The sequence below is a fragment of the Ovis aries genome, chromosome 1 (assembly GCF_016772045.2).
Source record: "Ovis aries strain OAR_USU_Benz2616 breed Rambouillet chromosome 1, ARS-UI_Ramb_v3.0, whole genome shotgun sequence".
Taxonomy (NCBI): domain Eukaryota; kingdom Metazoa; phylum Chordata; class Mammalia; order Artiodactyla; family Bovidae; genus Ovis; species Ovis aries.
The window spans coordinates 252,806,923-252,813,460 of NC_056054.1; the positions used below are offsets into that span (position 1 = coordinate 252,806,923).

The 6,538-nt window shown below is 47.7% G+C and overlaps 1 non-coding gene across 1 annotated transcript; it reads left to right on the forward strand.

Annotated features, from left to right (window-relative positions):
- The first annotated feature begins 1,208 nt into the window (after window positions 1–1,208).
- On the forward strand, window positions 1,209–1,314 carry LOC114111234 (U6 spliceosomal RNA). The gene has a single exon (XR_003587312.1). It is a non-coding gene; the product is annotated as a U6 spliceosomal RNA (small nuclear RNA).
- The last annotated feature ends 5,224 nt before the right edge of the window (window positions 1,315–6,538 follow it).

Genomic DNA, 6,538 nt, shown 5'->3' on the forward strand with positions numbered 1-6,538 from the left:
GATAAAGAGCAAAAGGCAAAGGTTGGATGGTTTTTCACGGAGGCTCTGGGAAATAAGCAATACTGGTCTGCTAGAGAGACCAACAGCAGAACAACTGAGAAGGCAGAGAAGCCAGGGAAGGCTGGCAGTGGAGAACTGAAGTGGGAGGGGGAGACAGACAGCAGCCTGGGGAAAGGCTCCATCTGCACCAGGGAGTGACGGCACGCAGGTCAGAATGAACAGCCAACCTGCGGCCACATGGTTGTGAGTTAGGACCTGGGGCTGAAGGGTAGAGGCTGTGATTGGATGGGGGCGGGGCTACAGATGAAAAGCATCACATCCCTAACCAGGCCACACCCAAGGCTCACAGACCTGCACAGATGAGGGTGCTGGCTTTCTTGGATGATCCATTTGGTCACCACAGTCCAAGGAGCCCCTGGCCACCCATAAGCAAGGAATCAAGGTTATTCCATCATCTTCTACCAAGAAGTTATTTAGCCCTATATCTTTTGCAGAGCTGCTGCTGCTGCTGCTAAGTCACTTCAGTCATGTCCTACTCTGTGTGACCCCATAGACGGCAGCCCACCAGGCTCCCCCGTCCCTGGGATTCTCCAGGCAAGAACACTAGAATGTGTGGGGGACAATTTTATACACGGTCTCCACCTGCCACGCAAATCTTTACCCAGGCTTGTCAGATGGACCCTGGCTGAAAGCACATTTCTCCCCCAGAGAAAAGAAATATGTCACTGAAGTTATCTTGGGTTCCATAGATGACATTAGTACAGCCAGACTGCAAAGCATCAAGTGCCAATTTACACGGCAGCTTCTGTTGCACTAAATGGAAATCCTACCCTTGTTGTGTCAATTCTATGGATGAGAAAACTCCCCAGCCGCAGCCCTGGCACCAGGCTGCACTTGGGCCCAGGGGCCACTTATCTGCCATGTAGGTGGATTCTGCGCTGCTTGGCTCTAGAGGAAAATGCATCTTACATAAGGTGCTGCTCCACAGATAAGTCTGTTGTTAATATGCCTCAGACTGCCTTGGCCGCGGCTATTATCACGGATACAGGCAACGTACATCTTTTTTATCGGTATGCATTGTACTTAAGGTAAAAAAATAAAATAAAAATAAAAAAGGAAGAGAGACCACAGGATGTCATTTGTTATTTTTTTTTAATGTTTGCTACAGATTCCACCCATACCACATAGTACCCCCAATGAATAAATTGGAATACCATGCTGGCTTCATACACCCAAATTAGAACAATACAGAGACCATTAGACTGGCCCCCATGCAAGGATGAAGTGCAAACTCATGTGCCATGGTTTTTTTTTTTTAATAAAAATTTAAAAATTAACTTTTTAAAAAAGAGGGGGCACCTCCCTGGCAGTCTAGTGGTTAAGATTCTATGTTTCCAATGTAGGGCATGCAGGTTTGATCACTGGTTGGGGAACTAAGATCTCACATGCCATACGGTGTGGCCAAGAAATTAAAAACACATAAATAAATTTAAAAAAAACTGGAGCATCAAACACACATTAGTTAAATGTGTGGGTTTTTCAGAATGGACTTTTCCACAGTTCACTGTGATTCAGTGGTCAGTGAGTGAGTGAGAGTGGCTCAGTCGCGTCCGACTCTGCGACCTCATGGACTATAGTCTGCCAGGCTCCTCTGTCGATGGAATTCTCCAGGCAAGAATACTGCAGTGGGTTGCCATGACCTTCTCAGTGATTCAGTGGTATGCGTAGGCAACGTGCCTGAGCTCAGCGCTCCTGCCACGACTCTGTCCCATCTTTCAGATGTATGGAGTACTTTTTCCAAAAAGTGAAAGAAGAGGATTTGGTGATGAATTCTTTTAGCTGAAGGAATGGAGGACAAGTGGGTGTCCAGGGTGAATCTGAGCTATGTCTGCTTTAATATCTGAAACTGATCGACCCAGGGAATCTGAGGCAGCTCAACCTAACACTTGCTCCAACAGAAGCCGGCATGCAGCAGAGTCCCAGCTGCACTGCTGGGGGAACGCCTGCCCCTCCTTGGAAGATCCTCGCCTGCATGGGGTCTTCAAACAGGGCTGTTTGGGGGTATTCAGGTGATGCCAGCACAGTAATCTACTTCCCCATTTCCTGGACTCAGGAAGGCAGAAACTTGAATGATGGCCAGTGATGAAACCAACAGCACAGCCAGGCCAGGGCCTGGAGCCCAGGGCCAAAGGAGTCCCAGTGAGCTGACTGTATCCACATCTCTGGCCTAATGTCCGTGTGTGTGAGACGCCTGGAGGGGACTAAATGACAGTGACATCCCCCGTGCTGTGTGTGTACAATGCCTCCTCTAGCTTGTGCTCTCCACAGATGTCTGGGCTTGCTGTTCATCAGGGGGCAGCTGGGGGTCTCGCTCGGGGTCCCACTTGAGCTCTGGCAGCGCTCCATCCCCAAGTCCAGACCCCAGACTAGGATAGGCACTGAAAAGAAGGGATTCCAAACATAAGTGGATCTGAGCACATGGATGGAGACTAGAGGGTCAGCACCAACAAAGTACAGAGATCCTCTGACCAGGCTGTCCAAGAGCTTTGGGCATCACCTGTCACAATAGGGTGTGCCGATGGCACCAATCCCAATGTGCACAAAGGCTGGAGGGGCCTCCATGCTCCACCCAGACCCCCTGGGGTCCCTTTCACCATTTCTGCACATCTCCCTCTTGGCTTCATTATGCTTTTCTCTAATGGCCAGTATCCCACTTCAGGGATTCAGGTCGTCTAAACAGAGGTCTGTTCACCAGTCCTGGACAGAACTGAAATGTAGAAAAGAGTTTTAGATGTCTTCCAGAGCTTGATCCAGACCACCAGCATTCTCTCCAGTCCACAACTCACCTATTCATAGCACTCTCCAGGCCCCCTCACCTCTTGGCTGATCCCATGTCCCAGCTGCCTGCCTGCCAACCACTGAATCATTTTTATGGTTGTCAGCTATGTGACACAGAGCACAAAATAGCTAAATTAGGAACCCCAGTACTCTTCTTCCTTACCCTCAGCTGCAAGAGCCTGGAAGCATATTTAATAGTGTCACACAGAAAGCCCCACAGTGCCTGCCTGCCCTTGGTCCCAGATCCAAGACTCTCCCACCCAGTGTGTTTTTAAATGCCCCTCCCACTGTAGATGGAAGCAGCGAAGGACACTGAACAGAACAGAAACCAAACATCCAGACCCCAGAAATAGGCTGAGTGCCCAGGTTTAGGGAAGAGAGGCCAAGGAATGAGGGACAGCAAGAGAGTAGGAGGAAAATGACAGTCACTCAGCACACATGGCCCCCACCTCCACCCCATCCCATCAGGCTGGCAAACAGTCACTCCTCACAGGTTTGAAGCCAGAGCCCAGTGTTCATTCATTTGAAAACAGACAGTAATTACCTATATGCTCGTCCACAGATCAGCAAATAGTCAAAATGACAGATTTACCTCGCATATCATATCATATCATATTATACAAAGCTGAGGAGTCTTCTGTCAACAGTAAGAGTAACTCTGTCCAGAGTAAGTCCAGAATTGAACAAATTACACTGTCTGCCTGTTTGTCTTTTGGGTTAGGATGGTAAGTCACCTTGGGGCCATTGGGGGACCCTTCTTAGTTATGCATATTAAGGCCTTACATATATTAGGGGAGAGGATGCTAAGGCCCCATGGGGATGCAGGTATATAAGTCCCTACTGCTGATGCCCTGTAGGAGTGTAGCAGGATTATGGGGTGCTGTGAAGCTGCTGCCTGACACCCCATGATTCGCAGAGCTCAGGGGAAAGGCAAACATCTGCAGCAGGAGCCAGGATCTTCTGAGAAACAAAGAGTCTAAGATCCAGACTTGCAGCTAAGAAAGCTGTTGGGGACTTACCTGGGGGTCCAGAGGCTAAGACCTCCCAATGCAGGGAGCCCGGTTCAATCTCTGGTCAGGGAACTAGATCCCACATGCTGCAAATAAAAAGAAAAAAAAAAAATCCCACATGCCCCAACTAAAAGATCCTGTGTGCCACAATGAAGTCTAAGATCCCACATGCCACAAATAGAGTCAGTGTAGCCACATAAATAGTAAACAAGAGAGGAGAAAACTAAAAAGAGAAAGAAAGCTGTCAGGGTGGACAGGTCTATGGGAAATCTGAGGTGGGGACTCAGGCTCTAACCTGAGCCTGAGGCCTGGGGTCAGGGCTTGTGGGAGAGACAAGACCTGGCTGGGGCCTACGCTGCACCCTGGGGGTAACAGCAGAGCAGATGAGAAAAAAACTGAGTAAAAACTTGGATGACAGGGTGAGAATTCACTCTGCAGAGGACAAACATCCATTCATCTATGGCCAGATGCCCAGTGGTGGTGATCACAGTTAGGTCCCAAGAGGTAAAACATCTGTGGTCCTGGAACAGCGTGGGGTGGGATATGGAAGCCTTAAAGGAGGTTCTCATCACCCTTAGTCAGAGCCTGCAGGGACTCCTCCCCAGGGTAGGTAGAAACATCAAAGCAAGAGGATAGAATTCTTGCTTCAAGTTGGTGGTATGGCTCAAACATAAGAATCTCAAAGCAAAACAGAAAACAAGACTCCAGTCTAAACAGGTGGGCCATGGTAAAGGTTTACACAGCTGAAAGGGAAGAAAGACTATTTTATTAGCAACCCTATCTAGGGGTCTACCGGCCCTGCCACCATCATCTCTGGAGGTCAGCTGGGGACGAACCTCTACTGGGACCTCATTCCAGAATGCCAGCCCACTCCTCTTTTACTCCGTCACCTTCATAAAGGCCTGAATTGAGGACCTCCCTGCATTAATTTAATACTGATTCAGTCAACATTTTAGACTCCAGAGCAGTAACGTCTTGGCAGCCCCTCTGGGCATCTCCGCAGGGTAATATGCTCTGTCCTCCACCGCAGGCCCTGGGAGAGACACTCACCAGGTCTGGCCGCCCTCACATCCCACGAAGAGGCCTTGTCCTTTGCTGCTGAGAACAGAGTGCGCCTGGCCCTCAATGGTGGTCCCCATCGCACCCCTCTCCCTCCACCCTGTGAAGTGACCATCTTGGCAACGCCAGGATTTCCTATTCACACAGGAACCCACCTGCACAGCCCACCATATAGCATTCGTCAGCCTGCATTACCTCTCCATAATAATCTCATACATCAAACCTGAGAGAGACCCCAGTTCTGCCTGTAAGCGACTCCGTCAGACATTGAATATCATTATTAGAAGCCCCTCGCTTTCTTGGCTTCGTATGCAAACTCCTGAACTCCCTGGAGTCCCTCCCAAAGAAAGTGCCCTGCACCACAGACATTTGTTATTTTGCAGGAGAGGACGCAGAGGCTCCATATCAAATTAACAGCAGCTGGGAGTAGGCGCCAACCAAGACCTACATTGACACCTAGTGGCATCTCTCAGAACTGAGCTGGCTCAGGAGGGTTCCTTTAGAAAAGAAAGTGAAGTCGCTCAGTCGTGTCCGACTCTTTGCAACCCCATGGACTGTAACCTACCAGGCTCCTCTGTCCATGGGATTTTCCAGGCAAGAACACTGGAGTGGGTTGCCATTTCCTTCTCCAGGAGATCTTCCCAACCCAGGGCTTGAACTCAGGTCTTCCGCATTGTAGGCAGAGGCTAACGTCTGAGCCACCACGGAAGACTAAGCGAAGTGAAACAAAAGCCACTGATCCAGGTATTTACAAATACCTGAGAGGAAGACAGAGTGGGAAACAAAAAATTCACTTTCCAGAACCTCTCTGGTGATAGACAAACCCATACTTCATATTAAATATCTTTTTTTTTAATTTTTATCTTAAATTGGCAGGAGAGGAAGAATTGAAACCATTACTTTTTCATCCCATAGGTTAAAGTCTATTGAGAAAGAAATGGAGGAATAGAGTTGAAAGCGTAAGTGGAATTCAACTTCACACTGCACAGTCTTCTGATCTAAGAATCCAACCTACATATAGTCACAAAAGTGCACAGAGATAGTCACTGCAGCTGTGTTGGGAATTTTTTTTTTTTTTTAATGGAAACTTGGGACTTCCAGTGGTTAGGATTCCATGCTCCCAAAGCAGGAGGAGCTTTGGGATCCCTGGTCAGGAAAATAGATCCCACATGCTGTAACTAAGACCCCAGTTAAGCCAAATAAATTTTTTTTAATAGAAACAATTTTAAAAGGCCAAATATTATATAGACAGACTATATATTTTTATATAAATACTGATATATTATATAGATATATACTATATATTAAAAATATATAGCTACATGACAAAAGCCATATATATATCTATATCAGCTGGGTGCACTTGCCATGACTTTGTTGTTACATAATTCAATTTTACCTTTATTTGGAGTCTCCATCCCTCCTGACTAACCATGGTCAGTCCTGGGTAAAGTCAGGTATTTTATATTTAGACTTAGTCAGTGCAGAAGTTTTCTTTCCTTACCTTGACCCTTAGGTCTAGGGGCCTGCTTAGTATCCCATTTTAAGAGGAGAGGTGTCTGCTTCCCAAAGCTCCAAATAGAAGCTTTGTCACTGACCCCTCAGCCCCTGAGTCCACACACTCTGCCCCT